At 44.2% G+C, this 19,605-nt stretch overlaps 1 protein-coding gene, 1 non-coding gene and 1 pseudogene across 5 annotated transcripts in view; all 3 read right to left on the bottom strand.

Moving 5' to 3' along the window:
* LOC100123057 (neurotrimin) overlaps nucleotides 1-19,605 on the bottom strand; it is a 135,602-nt gene that overhangs the window by 13,264 nt on the left and 102,733 nt on the right. The window lies entirely within an intron of this gene.
* On the bottom strand, nucleotides 5,162-5,280 carry LOC116416995. Its single transcript, XR_004227308.1, has one exon. It is a non-coding gene; the product is annotated as a 5S ribosomal RNA (ribosomal RNA).
* On the bottom strand, nucleotides 5,426-5,546 carry LOC116416988 (annotated as a pseudogene).

Here is a 19,605-nt window from a genome sequence, read left to right as displayed (position 1 = left end):
GAAAATATGTGGAAGATTTATTACGATGAAGATTCCGACGAGACATGTTATGCCACAGTGTGTATTTACTCGGTGTTGAAGAACGCAAGGAAAAAGTTTAACGAATCAGTATAATGTTAAGCTCTCTACCACTTTGCAGCTCAAGCATCAACGTATATATACTTTATCGCTCTCATCAGTTCATGTTTGCGTGATACAGTATCGCGCTACTTAATCCCACTGGCCCACAGAAAAGCGAATTCTTCACCACATGCAACATACGCTAAGAGCGAGTAAGGAAGCTCGTTATTAATGGCACATCAAAGCGATTAATTAGCGCCGACTCGAAGATAAGTAACGACCGCTGCAGAGTTGGTACTCTAATCAGTAAATCACTGTTTACCCCAATTGCTTCCACCGTAACAGCTCTCAGCCAGCTGTATGCGACTCACCGCCTCGACTCGACGGCTTCTCTCTCTTGACATCACCTGCTATGCACAAGAGTGCACACAACTTATGTGTATACATATACACGTACAGGTGGCTCTATTCGCACGATGGTCGTCGCGCGCAAGAGAGAAACGCGCCGAGCCACACACCACCCGCGCCCCGCATGACGAAGTATTAAGTCCGCCTCCGGCTGCTGCTCCAGCTCCAATCCCTTCTCCCCCTCACCCTCCCTCTCACTCCCTCTCTTTCCCTGTCCTTCGCGAGCTTACTAATTACCTGTAATTTGGCGCGAAGCCCGTTTACCCGAGTGAAGGTGCCAGCCTTAAATATTCAGCCTGGTACCTACACAGCCGGAGTCGCGAAAACACGCGTGCGCGCACATACACACGTATGCAAGGGGTGCGGGCTGCTGGAGAGGACATGTATATAGGTGGGAGCGAGCGAGAGAACGTTTGAGCCCAGAGAGCCCGGGATTTAATTATCTGATAGCCGCCTTGATCTATCTGCTGGGCCGTCCCTCGAGGAGCCCGAGTAGGAAGCGACGGGGCTCTCATGGAGCGCGCCCTTACCACCCCGAGCTCTATTATCCACGTGCTGCACGCCTCCTACGGCCACTTGCCACCGTCTGCTCTCCTTCTCTCACTCCGACAGCGTGACCTGCCGAGCACTCCGCGAAATCCTGTGTAGCGAAGGCTACTGCTGCTGCTACACGGGAAAGTCGACATTCGAGGCGCGACGAGGAACTTGACGCGACGCGCGAATCGAGAGCGTCGACGACGCTACGTTGACTGGGTACTATACGCGTGACAGTATATCACTGCCGGTGAATCAGCAAGAATTATTGCTGCTGTTTAGCGAGCTCTTGGGGCCTCGACGGATATGAGCAGATGAAGGCTGCGATGGTTCGAGAGAATTTGGGAACGTGAGTGGGTGGCTTTGACTTTTTGGGGAAACAGCTTCTCGCTGATAAATCGTTTTGTGCCGAGGGATGATACAAAGTCGTTGATTTTATATTTACGATGATGTTCGACCTTCTTTATTATGTATTAGTTTTCATTTTTTTCCATTTATACACATTCGTTTCTATACTTATAAATCCGCGCCCGCATTTCCAAACAAGATTTCGGTTGTAGCGAGCGAAATTTTGTGCAAGATGATAAATCATTAAGCCCGTGTAGGGCCATATCACAGAAGTATACATAACACGCGTGCTGGCTGTGCGATATGATCGAGCGGTTATTGTTTTTCGCATTATATTGCGCCGACGGTGTGCAAATCGTTCGCTCCCCTTCTCTCGTCCTAGTGACACATATACGCCATAGGCGTTGGTATCGAGCAGCCGGTCAATTATGTATAAGAGCAAATATTCGCGCACCAGCAATTACCGATTGTTCCACGACTCGTTAAACGCTCGCCACGAATGTGCTCACTCGTATTCACCCAGTAAGGACCAGCTCCATTTATTCTTCCGTAGTTTCTATACTCATTCATATGCGCGAACGCGATCGCTTCAATTTTCCCCGCGAATTTACGTCAGAACGGAATCCGGTTATTGCCAAGCATACTCTCCACTCCGTCTCTGGCGATTTTTCAAAGCGATGGGCAACGATTTATTTAACGTGCCGTAGCTTTTTTCGTTTTGCCGTATACGCGCGCTCGACGGATTATACGAGGGGAGCATGGGGAATAATGCGATGTTATTAACGCAAAATTACAAGTAACGCGGCGATTTTGAGCGGCGCCATTAGCCTCTAACGAGGCGATTATATACGTTTAGCGATGAAAATATATATTTTAGAAAGCCGTTTACACTGCCGGCGAGCAATATCGAGCTTAATGAGCTTAATGTCGATCGTGACCATTGGCAGACGTGAAGCTGGGACAAGAGGATTGCGAATATTCAGTGATTTGTAGAACGATTGTTACAAGTATATTAGATACGTAATGCCAATCGTGTGAGATTTTTTCTGTAGTACTGTATTTTGATTAATACATTTAGTTTATTTTAAAAGTATGTAACGTGGTTTGTAATTTACTAATAAATTGTATAATCATATTAGTTTTTATAAAGTCGCGTCTGACTATACACGAACACATCTACTGGTATGATGGTAGCTAACTAAAGTATACATATAAAGTAAGGAAAAATACCAGTTTAGGAAATAATTCACGCACGGTTATATTCTCTTTGTTCATAAAAATATAAGATTAATACGCACAAAAAAGTAATCTCTTTTTTGTTTACTATTTTTAAGTTGTGTTCTTCTCAATGTTACACTCTTAAAACTGCCTCGGTTTTTTCCTCTACGTGCTGACGTCAAACGCACTCCACTTTTCGCATCCACGCGGGGGTTGGATAATGAAGACAAATCTCTCGTGCTCGATGACGGTTTATGAAGAACGAGCCATTTACTCAAAACCGTTTATCTTACGGAGACGTGTAATATAAGTTTAGAAAGCTAATAACATTAAAAGAACATTCATCGCACGAGTAGGATATTTATGGCAGTAATTTTATGCTAAGGATTCATTAAAAATTACATTCAAAAATAATAATCATGGGCTTTTCAGTCAACCATGTTATTTTATATTTATTACATGAATGTTCATTCTAAATTTCCAAGGGTTCATATTTACACGCTCCATAGTTTAAATAATTTATTCCTAGAATGCAGCAACTCTCTAGATGTGCATAACAAACTTTTATTGCATTCATCCTAAAGCAGCTATTATTACTTGATTGCCTGACAATATGATATGAAAATTAAGCTGGGCGAAATTTAAATTAGCTGCGCAGAGTGAAGCCCAAAGTTACTCCAATGGATGCAAGGAACGTAAGAGAGAAGGAAGCTTTGGTTATGCTAAACCTGACAACTTGGAAATCGAGCGCATTCCGTCTCGACACTTTACTCTCGCGAAAACTGAAACCAGCTTAGTCTACCTGTATTGTGGCCCGATGGCGACGTCCCTACAGCGAAGAAGGTAGGACGCCTTGAATTTGTGAGCGTTGTACCGCCAGCGCTTAAGTTACTTGCCAGTTTTGAATCGAATTTTCTCCACAACCCTATTACCGGGCATCTTGAGGCTCACTTCAGCCCGCCTTCTCCTCCTGGCAAACTCTTATTCTTAGTCAAGCCCAGTCTTTCTTCTTTAATTTCTATTACAGATACAATGCCTTTTTTAAATTGAACATTCGATCAAGACCATGTAAAATCCGTCCCATTGAATCACAAAACAGATTTTTAGTTTCTTCTTCCCAACAAGAATGTTCAGTTCGTTTTATTCGTTCAAGTAGTGTAGGTGTAAATTTAGGCTTTTTGAATTTCGCGCCGCTGCTCGCTCTTCGTTGCGACGTTGAGAGCGCGCGCGCATGCGTCGAGTTGCGCGCCGCCGGCCCCGCTTGCGAGCGCGCGAAGGGCCCGCGCGCGCGGATTCCTGTTCGGACTGCCTAGCGCTTCGCACGTTTGGCTTCCTTACGCTTTTCGATTTTTTTTTCTTCTGACGGTGAGCCAGTGACTTGTTCTTCTCAGAGCTATCACTGTTTACCTCGTTCTGCGCCGTGTTGGTAGTGTTTAGCGGAAAATTCGCGATCGCGTCGTTCGCGTGTGTGTATTTGTGCGAGTGTGTGAGTGTGCTTCGAGGCGATAGTCTTAAGATTTGTTGGCGAAGGTGTCCACGTGTTGTACGTGACTCCTTCGGGGCGAGCGAACAGCGGCAACACCCCTTGTTGCTCTCGTGCCAAGCGTCTGGCTCCCCGAGACGTCGGGGCGCGCTTGGTGCACGGTTGCGGACCATCCTTTCGCTCCCCAGGCCCGGCTTCCAGACCTCCAGGACCAGGACGGAAGCAGCGGCGGACTACGACGAGGCCTGCTCAACGCCCTCTTAAGCGGCGGTTTTTGCGTTCGTCTTTGCGGTAAGAGAGCTCTCTCTGCGTGCGGAAAAGGTACCTCGCGTCTTTGCGTTTGCGTGCGTTCTTTCACTTGAGTTTTTTCTCTTTTAGAGTCACTGTTCTTTTTCTTTTATTTGTATAGTTTCCCTTTCCTTATTTTCAATAAAGCTTACACTTGCTGAGGCTTTTCCCTCTAAACCGTGAGGGTTTTTACGCCAAAGCAAGTGCTTTTTGTGTACCGCGAAATCGTGTGTGTTAATTAAAAAGAACCCTTCACTCACTCAACCCTTTCCTTTTGTTGGAACTCACTCTGAGTTCTTTCACTCGTTCTAAGATTAATATTCAAAGAAAGTTTTGTTTGCGTGCACTCAAGTTTTGAGTTGAATTTAAAATATAGTGGGTTTATTTCTATTTTTATATTATAAATAGACTTCTTTACTTTAAAGAACGCTACCTAAAAAAAATTCTATGCTCACTGAATGAATTAGTACTTCAATGAACTCTTTATTTAAGATTTCTACGCAAGAAAGTTGCAAACTCAGTGAGATGAATTTCTGGATTGTAATATTTTTATTAAATTTAAAACAGTTTTCTGATAGTACAACAATAAAATATTGATTATAAAATTAGAAGGAAAATACTAACTTCTTTAGTTTAATATTATAGAAATAGAAACATCCGGATATGATAAGACCTGCATAATAATCTTTTTCAATGACATTATGCACAGATTAAAGATTTGGAGTACAACTGTATAAAAGAAGACAAAATACTCTTCGTTGGATTAACAATAGCATAATTTGATATCTTTCAAAAAAGCGAAAAAATATCAAAAAATTGGGGTACCAACGGCACGCGGGGTTCCCAAGCGGTCACCCATCCAAGTACTAACCGCGCCTAACGCTGCTTAACTTCGGTGATCGGACGAGAACCGGTGCATTCAGCGTAGTATGGCTGTTGACGGGATACAACATTTAAACAAATTTGAAAATGTTCCAAGTGCTTGTAAAATGTTTAAAAAATCTATACCGTCCTTAAAAGACAAGCTTTAGTCATCCGTAGAAGGATTCATTCAAAATATCGAAAAAAAAAGCCAAAAAATTGGGGTACCAACGGCACGCGGGGTTCCCAAGCGGTCACCCATCCAAGTACTAACCGCGCTTAACGCTGCTTAACTTCGGTGATCGGACGAGAACCGGTGCATTCACAGCGTAGTATGGCTGTTGGCGAATTGTAACATTTAAGCAAAATTCAAAAACTTTCTAATTGCTTATAAGATCTTTACTAACTATACATAGCCCTTAAAGTATAAGCTTAACCCACACTGAAAATAAAACTCATCCATTTTAACTGAAATCGCACCAGTAATCCGTCATTGTACGAAGACTCGCCAAAATTACCGTAGAGTTCAGTAGTTTTAAAGAAACAGTTCGGTCGTTTTTGCTGGTGTCCCGCGTAAGTCGCGACTCGCCAAAACTACCAGTGGCACACCGTTGTTCTTACTGAACAGTCGTTACGGTGGCAGAACGGTTAAAACTACCGGACTATACGGCAGAAATGACTGTGTTTTTTTTCAGTGCACAGTAGGAACAAGTGGCTCTGGTAAGGCGTGTATGTAATTAAGTTTAGTGTATGTAATATTTATCACTATTATCTTATTACGTGCAATCATATATATACATTTGGAAATACGTGTATATTTAATTCGTATATCGATGCGCTCAATGCTTAAAAATTGATTGGCTGTCTAACGACGACAAAGTTCTATCTCAACTAATCCCCAGGCGAAAATCCCCGCTGTATTGATTCGCATTTCACGATGCGCAGAGCTGACAAAAAGAAAACGCATATTAATTAACCCGAAAACGAGCAGTATATATCGGCAGAAGCATACCAGCACTGCCCCTCATCGTTTCCTTTTCTTTTACCACGAGATATAGACTCACTGAATCATTCCGCAGACAATAGCGGCCGCTGTGTGCGCAGAGCAGCGCAATATATCAATCTCGGGTGTCCAATTAAAAGAATCGTCGCGAAAACAAAGCCCCGGTTATCGAGAGTCTTCCAGTGAAGGAAAGACGAAGGAAGCGCCGATGAAGAATGGCACCGCAGGGCAGCTGCAGATCTATGGCTGAGCGATGAGCTTGTAGCTCCGACGGGAAATCGAGGCACACCGCCATTGCCGCCTCTCCTCGATAAACTGACCGTCATGCATCCCCGCCTCCCACACCCACTTTGTTCCGTGTGAACACCCTTGTTCGAGAGCCGTAGTTCGTAGACTTGCAACGATCCTCGATTTCAATTTCCCAAGGCGCGATGGACTCCGGGCGATGCAAGTATATAGTCGGACTCGCCGACTCGTTGTATGTATTGCCTGCGCGCCTCGTCGCTCATAGCCAAGTGCCGGAAAAAAAGGATCGAAGTTGAAAATGAGTCGGGTGGTCTGCGCTGCGGGAAAAGATAGTTGTCTGCTACACGGATTTATTTTAAATAATTCGTTCTTTATGCAATCACGACATTTAAGCTTGGTCGACATCAACAGAATACGCAAAGGCCCATTGTGTTTTCGTGCGATGCATTAATGTTAAATTTTCACGAACGTTTGAATCGTTCCAGAACCGAAATCACAGAGACGAGTATTTCAGTCGAGGTTATCGTCCCTAAAAATTATAGACGCACAAGAGTCGAGACGGACGAACGGGAACCGACTCTCTCAAAGGCGCGCGCCAGACGTTCATTATGCTTAACTACATCAAGATATGCCAAATGAGAGACGTATATGTATATCATACACGTAGGTAACGGAACAAAAGCAAACGAGGACAAAGTGAAAATGCGTCCGCCCGTAATGCCGCACTCGCCGAAATAACGACTCGTCTTTCTCTGTCTCCGCGAGCGCGTATACGCGAGAGCACGTTCTTCTCCAGTAATACGGTCAGTCACCGGCGGCAAGCTCACTTTCCGCCCTCGCGCCTTACGTTATCTCTCTTTCCAGCCTCCGTGTCGCGGCATTGCGTACGACTGCAGCTGCGGTGCTGATGCAGTTTATAGTATTATATATCTACACGTGTCGCCGCGAACGTGTGTGCCAGCTCCGCAGGTGGTCGTGCGAGGAAGGAACGCTTTTCCTTTTCATTTTTCCTCCCTCTGTTCCTTTCTTCCGTCCTTTTTCTCCCCGCGACGATGCGTTGTTTCCTTCTATCTCTTTTTTTAGCAAAGTCATTAACGAAAAGCGCCGGAGTGCTCGTGCGCGCGCGTTTCCATCACTTTTCTCTTTCTTCTCTGCCTCTGCCTCTATCTCTCTTTTGCCGGGGCGCAGCTATATCCCTGAAAACAATGAAAAATCGCGCACGCCACCATTTGGAAGTATGAATCGGTTGGTATTAAACAATGGGATTACTCTCTTTCTGCGCTCTCGTTTTTTTGCTTTGTCGGAAGGAAAATGGGAGCTTTCTTCTTTTATCGACACTGCACGCGCGTGTGTGCGCATGTGTAAATATTACGTTTTATGACGTACCTCGAAACGGATATTTCGGATTTGAATTTATGCCTGTTAATTCGAAAAAAATTTACTGTTAGTGAAATTCATGCCTGCGCGTATTCGCTTTTTACAATTTATAGATATTTTCTACGTGCTATCTCCAACGCTCTCTCCTTTCTCTCTCCTTCTCGCTTTTTTACACACGAAAAAGAGAGAACGTTGCGTGAAACGGAAGCCAAATTAGCTGGTGCGATAGGTCGTAGATATGACGGGAAATCGCGTGTGTGCAGTTGAGTTGCTACGCTGCGCATTATTATACACCGGGAAAAGTTACGAGCTATAGAATATAGTCAAGCCCCTGAGGCTCATTCAGAGTTTGTGTTTATTTTCTTCTTAACATTTTGACGACCGGCCCACTTATTTATTCGCTTGCGTTAATAGAATCAGGTGCAATTGAATCATATGAAAATTGAGTCATCAACATAATTTCATAAGTGATTGTGACGCGCTCAAATACTATTGTAAAGCGTTTGAAATTAATTATAATCGCGATTAAAACTCCTCTCAGATCGTAGAGTTAACGTTTCCGCAACTGCGCAAAGTGCAAGCTCAAACGTACTCTCCATAATTATCATCACATCTACGACCACCACTACAAAGAAAATCAACTTCACATACATCACCAACCCAAACCTCCCCACAACGACGTAGATATATACGAACACGCAAGCTGAATCTGTCAGTCAATCAAGTCTATGCATAATTAAGCTCGCCGCGATTTTTATTTTTTCATCCAAATCTATTAATCACTATACGCCGAGCTTGCGCACGTTGATTTCCTCGCATTCTCTCGTCGCGGCGGCACACACAACGCGCGACGCGCGCTTAATATATAATATGCATGCATCTGGCTGACTGCACGGCGTAATGCGACTCGGCTATGTAAATCCCATTCTGATTAACACCCGGGCCCGTGTAAACGCAAAAGCGAGAGCTCTGCAGCTTGACAGAGATGTTAATATGTACATTCTGGCGCGCGCGCTCGTAACCATTCTTCTCTCGCTGCAACGGCAGCGCGTTCCCCTCTCTCCCATCCCCTTTTGGTGCGTATATGTGTCTGTGTATATATGTATACAGCAACCAATGCGCCATCAACGAAACTGACAGCAAAGCGAGCGTTTTCTCTGTGAAACTGCACTCCGATACGCGAGTGACTTCTATTGCTCTATATACGTATACACGCGCACGCGCTTTCCAGCCGCAGACTCGAAAATGCTTTGATAATTTGACACGCGCGCCTTGTTAAGTGCTGTGTCGTCGCTGAGCTCGCTTCGCTGTCGCGCATTATAAGATTGTTTCGCGTTTGATCATTTTGAATGGAGCAACTTCGCTCTCGTTAGACTTGGGAGAATTGATGGTGGCAAGAGAATCTACTTGGATTTTTGTAACAAATAATCGCTTCTTATATGATTTCGGCTTCTTATTTTTTTACCAAAATAATCTGTCGATAAATATTCAGGGTAAAAATTTGCAAAAATCATCCGTCCGCCGCAACTTTGTTGATTTGTTTAATGACACCTATAAATAACTCGGAAGAAGCTTTAAAATCGTAATAGCCGCACTGCAGCCCCACATGTGCGCGTTCCGGGGGAGGAGAGACGTTTGCGAGGATATAAACGCCGGCGCTCGAGCTCGAGCAAAAGTGTAAAAACTCCTTTAAAGCCCTCCTGGGTCGTTTGCGATGACTTTTAGAAAAATGCCGCACCTTTCGTCGTCCCCCCATCCGGGAAATAAACGACTCTGTGCGCGGGGCCGAGTCGCGCGCTGCAACGCGCTAGACATCTAATTTAGACTTTTAATATTCCAGCGGAATAAAACTTGGCTGCGTATAGCGCTCCGCAAGGAGGCGCGATCGCGAGTTCGCGCGCTCTTAGATACTTAAAATTTGGAGTTCGGCGACAGTTAAACTTATGGCGCGCGGACGATCACGTAAGACTCGTTTTTATCTCTCCCCCTACTGCCACCCCTCGCAGCCCCGACTTCATGGCGTCGCGACCGTAAAGCGTCTACCCTTTAAGGCTCAGTCCCTGGACTGCTACGTGAAATTTCAAAGTCCATCTCACTACCGGCGCGCAAACGTACGTACGTTTCCACTAGCTCGCCTCGTTAACGTACATTCCGCGATGTAAGCTTTTCCCGCAGAGGTCGCTTGCCGCAACTTTTCTTTTCTCTCCTCTTTTTTGTTCGCCGACAGCAGTGCAAGCACGACGACATTCCGGCACGTTCTGGGGGAGAAAATAAGCCAGCCCCAGCTATCTTCCTTCCTATAAATTACCGCCCTTTCTCATAGGACAACTCGTGCTTGTCAGCATGAAACGTAACTTTACCTGTAATAGGGTGGATGCGCTAGAATGCTGCTGCCACTTGTGTCGTATAGTGCAGCGCTGTACTGAGTGACTGCCTGTCTCTCTATATATGTGTGTGAAGCTGGAAAACGTTTTAGCTTTCCGGTGATTTTTTGTTTCGCCAACTATATCGCTGGCGTTTTTGATTTCACGCTCTACAAAATGCGTCATTGTTTTTTGAAAAGGATACCCCGGGTTGTTTAAAAGTTAGCTTTTACATTTTTTTTTCGCGTTATACCCGTTGATGGTTTTTCGTGTCTGTTTGTTTTCCAACGTTTTCATACAAGCGATTCTTCGAATAGATACCGATTGGAATTATATTTTACTGCAAAATGCAAAGCGAAGGTAAGATAAAAGTTTCTTGCATATTATTGTAACCCGTTTAAAATAAACTTGCATTTTTTGAGTACAATATTATTATACTACGCAATGGATAGATATAGTACTAGTATTAGAAAATGTGTCTAATTTATACTATTTTTTTTTTTTAAGTGTTATTTGGAACTCGAAAGTTCATCGCCTCATCTACGCAAGCCTTCCACGCTGCCCTATCTTGTGTCAACCTCACCCAAGATGCACTGCGACGCTGTGCCTCCCAACACAGGTGCGCAACACCTAGAGCCTCGAATGCACTAGGATTTTTCTAAACGTAGGATTTGACCGCGATTGGGAGAACGCTAGGGAGAGGGGAAAATGATCACAGACAATGGTTAAGTTTGCTTGCACATGTATTTCGCCCAGCCCTTCCCTACAACACGGTGGCTGTAGTGCCTCCCGCGCACAGTTTAGCCACGCAGGGCATACGCTGGGACGCTCAAACACGAGCCACGCTCGTGCAGCAGACGGCTGGCCACAGGCCCAGGTCCAGTCCGCTGACGGCTGACTCTCTCTCTCTCTCTCTCTCTCTCCCTCACTCTCTCTCTCTCTCTCTCTCCCTCACTCTCTCTCTCTCTCTCTCTCTCTCTCTCTCTCTCCCTTACTCTCTCTCTCTCTCTCAAGAGCTCAATTCTTTATCAAACAAGATGAGTGCCAATGCTGAGAGGATTACTGGTTGGGCTGAACAGAATAAGCTAAAACTTAATGTTGCTAAAACTAAAGCAATTGTCCTGGACTCTCCCTACTACATAAACGCATTACCCTCAACAGCTAACACTTTCATTAACATAGGGGGTGCCCAGGTCAGCTTTGAATCTTCCGTGCGTAATCTGGGATTGGTGCTCGACTCTAAGCTCACGTGGAGGGAGCATATTACACAAGTGTGTAAGCGTGCTCACACACTAATGTACAGGCTTTACTTTTTCAGGAAAAGCACCAATCTCAGGTTGCGCAAGCACTTAGTGCAGGCCCTCCTGTTTCCTCTTATAGACTACTGTTCCCTCGTATACTGTGACCTGACGCAGGAACTCGACCTAAAACTTCAGAGGCTCGTGAATACAGGAATTCGGTACATCTATGGTGTAAGAAGAGATGAGCACATTTCCCCATACAGGCGGGAGTTGCAGTGGCTAACCACTGCCGGACGCAGGAAGTATTTCACTGTTTGTTTCCTAAGAAAAATGTTTAACACAGCCGTACCATCATACGTACTGGCATACTTTGACTTCCGCGTCACACTTCGGCCTGTTAGGGGGGAGGTGATACCTCTGGATATTCCGACATTCGCGACGGAGACGCTGAGGAACTCGTTTCATATCAGCGCCTCATACCTATGGAACAACCTGCCATCTCACATTCGTAACACTACATCTGTCTCAGGTTTCAAGAGACTAGCTAAAGAGCACTTTCTTGAGCTTGAAAACACAAACACTTGAATTCGCTTGTACACATTCACTCATGCGCACACACACACGCCTGTACACACTCACGCAAACGCACACACTCACACACTCTCGCTTGACCCATCTTCACACTATCATACTTTCACAATACACATTTTTACTGTACTACTATTGCTGCTGTATACTTTTTATCGTACAACATACTGTACGTCAAATAAATCTAATCTAATCTAATCTAATCTCTCTCTCTCTCTCCCTCACTCTCTCTCTCTCTCTCTCTCTCTCTCCCTCACTCTCTCTCTCTCTCTCTCTCTCTCTCTCTCTCTCTCTCTCTCTCTCTCTCTCTCTCTCTCTCGCGTCTACACGTTAGCCCCCAAGCCGTAGCCTGTAGCGTCACGTGGTACGCGCTCGCGGCCTCGCTCGCACATGTAAAGACCGTATTTGGTATAAATGCGGGCTGCGCGAGTTCACAAATAATTATTTAGTTCGCGGAAACTAGCATAAGCTCGGGAGCTTTATTGTTACTAGGGAGTACTAGGGTTGAATGAATAATACTGAATGTCTGGGTGTATAATTTGTCTGTCTTTAAGCACGAGTGGACGCGTGCGCGGACAGTACGGCGCGGACTCTCTAATGCACTGTTGTTGTCTGGAGATGGGACCGGCGCGGACTTACTTGTGCGCGGACACTCTTGTGCGTGGACGGTGTATTGTCTGCTCTTGATGGTTTCTGTGTATATGGATGCCGTCTATTAGGCGTTATACGCATTCGTACTATAGGTATATAAACGTGGGACATTACACCTCCCCCCCCAGAATATTGCCGCCCACGGCAATGGAGCCGGCGCAAAAAAAATAAAAAAAAAAAGTGTCCCATGTTTATCATTCTGGACAATTTGGTGAGTACAATTTATTTTATACAATAATTTTAAAACTATGTTTCGCTAGTAGAGAATGAATATAACTTACGAAAATAAAGTCTACATGTAGTGTAATAGATCTAAGATATGGCTTTATGAAAAAAAAGTTTTCTATATATGAATTATTAAGATCTTCTTTTTAACTTACAAATCCTACACTCATACGGAATTCTATGAACGCACTCACCGTTCGCCCAGTTAGTACGACAAACAACGCAGAGTATCCAGTTTGTGGTGTGATGTTCAATTCCCTGGTACCAGCAGTCCTCTCTGCAACCCGTACAGCTTGTGAATAGTGGTGGCTGCGGAGATGATGGATGTTTAGTAGTAATTTTTAGTCTTTGTAGAGGGACTCTTGGTCTGGAGTTTTGGGCTTCTTCCTTTAGTTTTCTTCTCTGCTCTCGCTTCCTTATTCTATCTTTCTCTCTTTTTCTTTCTTTTTCTTCTTCTGTTTCAGTATTATTATGCGTTTTCTTAGCTTTTCCTTTCTTATCTTTCTTTTGCGATTTTGTTTTATTAATTTTTGTTTTCGGTTGTCCTTCCTCAATTCCCCTATTCGCTGGACTTTTCCAGAACCAGGTTATCCAGTAAATTAAAACGTCGGTTGATATGAATACCGTTGCTGATTGGGGACTAATATGTAGCGGTTTTCAATTTTTGCCTTCTTTAATTTAGGCTCTTCTTCCCGGGTCTGATATTGTAGCACACTATGTTTGTTTCTCTTCTTTGCTGGCTGTTCTGAATTAATGGTCAAGCTTGGGGGACACAGCTGATTCACGGTTTCTCGCGACTCGTTTCCTTCCGTGCTCACAGCAGTAAGTGTGCGTGCGCGCGGACTTGCGTTATTGTCCCACTCCGTGACGTCTAATGGTCGCACTTGTACGCGCGGACTCGGCGGGCTTAACGGACTCGCCGTCTCTCGCGACTCGTCCCCCTCCGCCGGCTCTGCTGCGTACACATGAGCGCGCGGACGCGGCGGACTCGGTGGACTCGCTGTCTCTCGCGACTCGTCCCCTTCCGCGCGCTCGTCGGATGGTGCATATACGCGCGGACTCGGCAGGCTCGGCGGACTCAGCGGACTCGGCAGGCTCGGCGGACTCAGCGGACTCGGCGGACTCGGCGGACTGTCCCCCTCCGCGCGCTCCTCCGCTGTTGTGAGTGTGTTAAAAGCAGTGGATGTAGGTGACCTCGTGTGGCAGTCTCTATGGTGTTAACGAGAGTTTTGTACGAATTGATGCTGTGCTCTTAAAAATTGCAAGTGCTGTTCATGTAGAGTTTTCTGAGTGTCGTCGAGTTTTTGATGTAGCGATTCTAGGTTAGACTTCACTATATGAGTCTGACTAGCCAATAAAGTAGAAATGTTGGATGTCTTCTCGTATAATCTGTCCACATCCTGAATTAGTTGGTCTCTGTCCCCTGCATCCATTGTTCCAAATAGCTGTCTGCTTGTCCAGCCAATAAACTCTAACGGAGCTCCTCGCTTGGATAAAGCGTGAGTGTATGGCGTAAATCTGTTGTCTGATATAGCTGCTTCAGATGCAAAGAATATATGAAGGTCTTCTTGTAATGATTTTAAGGTTTTTATTGATAATTCGAACTTATCAATTGAAAGGAATTCTTTACATTCTTGTTTACTTAGCTGTTCATTGCAGGTTGTAACCACTTTAAACATTTGTTTTTCTCTCCAAATGATTGGATCGTTCCACTTGCCAAAATCCAGGGTGACTGCTATTTTCCATTTTACTCGCTCGATTTTCACCTCGCCCATGTATTCGTAATATATACCCGGGTTTTGCTTTAGCTCTGTAAGTTTGTAGAAAGGTGGACTCTCTGCATCTAGTCCAAGGTAGTCCGTCAACCAGAACAGCGTCAGAAACAGTGTCCTCCACATTTTTAATGGCACACTGAAAAGATGAATTTTTGATTGTTATTAACTGCTTTATCTATAAAATTTTTCTAATTTATCCTTATGTTTAACAATTAGTTTTCCATTTGATGATTCTACTATCACGTTGTTGTTTTCTCTAATTTCTTTCACTATGAATTCTCCATTATAATATTTATCTAATTTCCCATATCTTGGTTCTTTTAATACTCTGACTTCATCGCCGACCTCTATTTTCAGAGGTCTAGCCTTTTTGTCGTAATACTTTTTGTTTTTAATTTTTGAATCTACTAGATTGCTCCTTGCTATTCTTTGCATTTCTTTTAAACATTCTGTTAGTTCTTGTACGTAATCATTGTAAGTTTCAAGCTCAAACTCATCCGGCAATCGGTGTGGTGCTCTCGCTGGACGCCCATACACTAGCTCAAACGGTGTGAAGCCGGTTGAAGCATGTATTGATGTATTATACTCGTGCATGGCGAAAGGAATAACCTTGTCCCAATCCTGTTTGCTAGATGCTTTATTCCTTAAGAAATCCGCTAGGACAGCGTGACTCCTCTCTAACGATCCGTTCGACTCTGTCACTTAATATTATGCGAGGTACTCCATGTTGGGCAAACAAGTATCTCGTTAAAGCATCTGCAATGGTGATGGCTTTTATATTTGGGATGGGTACAGCAATACAGAATTTAGAAAACTGACATTGCATAGTGAGGATATGCATATTTCCTTCGGTTGTTTTACACAGCGGTCCCACCGTGTCGATAGCTACTTTATGAAAAACTTCCGAAGGCGTATCAGTAATAACCATAGGTTCCCTGGTTTTTATCCGAACCAATTTTTGTTCTTGACATATTTCACATTTACGGACAAATTCCTGTACGTCCTCCTTCATGCCCTTCCACTGATACCTTTCTCGTATACGTCTGTACGTCTTGCCCATCCCTCTATGTCCTCCAAACAGACTGTTGTGATAGTCCTGTAGCACGGTTAACCGGTACTCTGGAGCCAACACTTTGCACGTTCCGTAGCAGAATGTTATTGCTATTTTAACATTTTTAAAGGAATCTTTGAATGTTTGCACTAAAACTCTTCTAGGAAGTTTATCCGTGAGTTCGCCTGTTCTAGCTATCCTAAACGATCGTAGTTTCTTTTCAGTTATAAGTGCTTTTAGTGTGTTCAAGCACTTTAGCAAATTACTAGGTTTAACTTCGTCTCCAACTTTTTCAGTTACTACGAGGCTAAATACATATCTCTTACGATTGATTGTTATTATAACGTCTCCCACGTCGGCCTTAGCCTTCATCAGATCGTCTCGATAAATGGCCTCTATATCGGTAAGCAGTCTATTAGTGCTTGTGGACAGATTTAGGTCTTTAGGCACAAAGTGAACTATGTTGTCCTTTAAATACGTCACACACTCTCTCGTGCTTAATAATCTCAAAATAGTACCGTCAACAATTGGTTCCCCTATATTGAGCAACGGTGCTGTGGCTGGAAATTGTTTATCGGTGTCGATCGTGGTTGACCCAATGTTCGACACAAGCGTGGGACGTCCTCCGTCTTCCGTGGATTTTAGATTTTCCGTAATATCAGGTTGTCTTAGTTTCTCGTCGTCTTCTGTTAGTTTATTCGGCTGGTTCTGGTGAACGAATTTTTCCTCCTCGGATTCTTCTTCACTGTCCTCCTGCTCTATTGTTGATAGATTCTTCCATGAAGGTACTTCCGTCATTTCTCCATGCCAAGCCGTGGAGCAGGCATTAGTTACTTTTAGAGGGGACTTAGCACGAATTGGACTTGCATACTTGTGTGCATACTCAAGCATCCATTCCCTTACTGCGCCGCTTGGTATTGAATGATTTTTATTGAGTTTAACCAAGTCTTCTGGAAATCCATCCGCTGGGTTTGACGGTGACGGTGAAAGGGACTTAGCCTTCCGTTCTGGCACTAAGCTAGACGCATTCTCGATATTCCACTCTTCATCTGTAAGATCTTCTCCAGCTGAGCTGTCCTGCACTACCGTTTCTGGGTGTTGTTCCATATAGTTGTCCCAACAAAGTGAGGACTTCTGGTTAAAAGTTGTTTCTTGGACTCTCTCCTCTATCGAACCCAGATCCTCTGCGCTCATCTCTTGGGCCCCTCTTGCATTCTCGATACAAGACAGCTCGTCCAACTCTTGTTCATTATGTACTTGTCCCGGTACAGACCTTCTCATGGTTGAGTGTAACTGCGGTTTCATTAATTCACCCTCGCTACTAGATGACGATGAGTCCTTCATAGGTGTTTTTAGAATGCTTTTCGTAGTTTTTGTTTGGACTTGTGGAACGGACGTTTTTTTTCTTACCGGCTTATCTCGCAAAACCTCCTCAACTTCACTTTCTCCCAAGCTTTTACCTGAATTTGAAATTTCTTCCGAATTCATGTCGCTTTCAGACCTTAATTCATTTTCTACTAAACTTGGAAGAATCGACCTATTCCTTGACGGTATAGGGGGTGCGTCTGATGTTTCGTTACTGTGGTCCTCCGTTAGTGTGACGTCCGTGGACTGCTCTTCACTAGCGGACGAGAATTCAGTCACCTCTGGCTCCGAGAAGGCCACCGTCTTTGAGGTGTCCGCTCTTCTCTGTCTTAACCTTTTTGCAATTGTGCTTCCATCCAAATCAGCCTGTCCGCCTTCCATTCCGGCTGGAATTGGTGGCGCATCTTTCCTCGAACTGGTTTTCTGTCCAGTCTTCTTTTTGCTCGTTTCTTTTGTTTCCTCCGACTTATTTTTGCTACGATTTTGTCTAACTAACGATGTCTTTGTTGGTCTCGGCCTAATCGGCATTACTCGCGCCTCCTCCCCCTGGTTTTTACTATCTCCATTTTTACCTTCATTGCCTAAATTTTCTTGATCGTGCTTATCAACGGGATTTCTAGACAACGCGTCCGCATTAATGTTTAATCGTCCAGGTTTGTACTTAAAAGTGTAGTAGTAATTTCGCAAGCGCATTCTCCATCTATTGAGCCGACTAACTGGGTCTTTAAGGGAGTCCATCCAGGTCAGAGGTTCATGATCTCCGAACACAGTAAAATGCCGGCCATACAGGTAATGTCTAAAATAGTCTACAGCTTCCACCATAGCCAGGCATTCTTTTTCGGTTGTTGAATAGTTTTTCTCTGCTTTATTAAGAGAACGGGACATGTAGGCTACAGGGTGGTCTTCTCCTGGTTCACCTTGGCTAAGGACTGCTCCTATGGCTCCATCACTGGCGTCAGTAGTCAATATAAAAGGCTTTTCGACGTCCACTGATACTAAAACAGGCGCCTCACATAGGGCCTGTTTCAATACTTCGAAACTCGAGTCTTGGTCGGAAGCCCACTCCCACTTCTTGTTCTTCTGTAAAAGTGAATTAAGAGGTCGGGCTTTGTCTGCAAAATTTTTAATAAAACGTCGGTAGTATCCTGCTAGTCCAAGGAATTGACGGACCTCCGTTTGGTTTGTCGGTTTCGGGAAGTTTTTAACTGCCGAAATTTTACTTGGATCTGGCCTTACTCCATAGCAATCAATTATGTGGCCTAAATATATTATTTCTGGAGTTAAAAATTGACATTTATCTATTTGCAAGCGTAACCCTGCATCGGACAACCGGTCAAACACTTTATAAATTTTCTCCTCATGCTCTTCTAAGGTATTTGCATAAATCACTATATCATCTAGAAAAACGTACATTTCTACTCCTTGTAAGCCCGATAAAACGCAGTCCATTAAACGCTGGAATGTTGGGGGCGCATTAGCCAATCCGAATGGCATACACACATACTCGAAATGACCATACTTGGTGTTAAAGGCAGTTTTTTGAATATCCTCCGGTTCTAGTTCTATCTGATGGAAACCCATAGCTAAATCGAAAACCGAAAAGTACTTTGCGCTTCCTATCTGCTCCAGAATCTCTACGATGTTAGGCAATGGGTACGCATCTTTTATTGTTTTTGCATTCAATTTGCGATAATCAATCACTAACCTGTATTTCCTTTTACCGTCCGGTCCTGGTTTCTTTGGAACAATTCTACACGGACTGCAAAATGGACTGTTTGAACGTCTGATGACTCGAGCGTCCAGGAGTTTCTGTAACTGACTGAACAACTCCTCTTCTTGTCCTGTTGGTCCTCTTTTATATTTTACTCGGACTGGCTCCTCATCCGTCGTCCGGATCTTATGTCTCACACAAGATGTCCTAGGTGCTGGATCTCCAGGTAGATAAAACAAATGTGAATATTTCTTCACTATTCGTTGTATCTGTCTCAATTCGTGTCTCTTATGATACGTTTTTCTAACCTTTTCCATAATAAAATTTATTCTTTCTTCCGAATTTTTCGGAGCTTCGCCTTCCAGTGGAAAGTCCAGGAAGTCATCATCTTCACTTAAATCGAATTCTTCAAGATGTTGCGGCGAGATTTCGATTTCTACTGGGTCTTCTCTGGTATTTATGGCCATTGCATAACAGTAACCCTTTTCATTCATTACTGCAGCTTCCCCAATGTATACTCCCGGGACGGTCTTGATCAGCCTTAAGTAGGCCTGCCCTTGTACTGAATCTTCCGTAGCGGGTATTCTCACGGGAACCTTGGCTCTAGCTGGTAGCTTGAAAACTGTATTAGCTTTCAATTTGAATCCGTTTGGATTGTACGGTCTGGTCGGCAAGTCCTGAACGTTAGGATCGATGGCTTCGGACTCATACGGAAATTCGTACTCTTCTACGGCCGTCTCTTTACCTTCCGAAGATTGTCCTTCAACATTTATTTGGCCATATTTTATGTCCACGTCCTCCTGATTTTC

Source organism: Nasonia vitripennis, chromosome 3, assembly GCF_009193385.2.
Source record: "Nasonia vitripennis strain AsymCx chromosome 3, Nvit_psr_1.1, whole genome shotgun sequence".
Lineage (NCBI taxonomy): Eukaryota > Metazoa > Arthropoda > Insecta > Hymenoptera > Pteromalidae > Nasonia > Nasonia vitripennis.
Note: the sequence above shows the minus strand (reverse complement) of the source record. Positions and strands in the feature narration are given on the sequence as shown.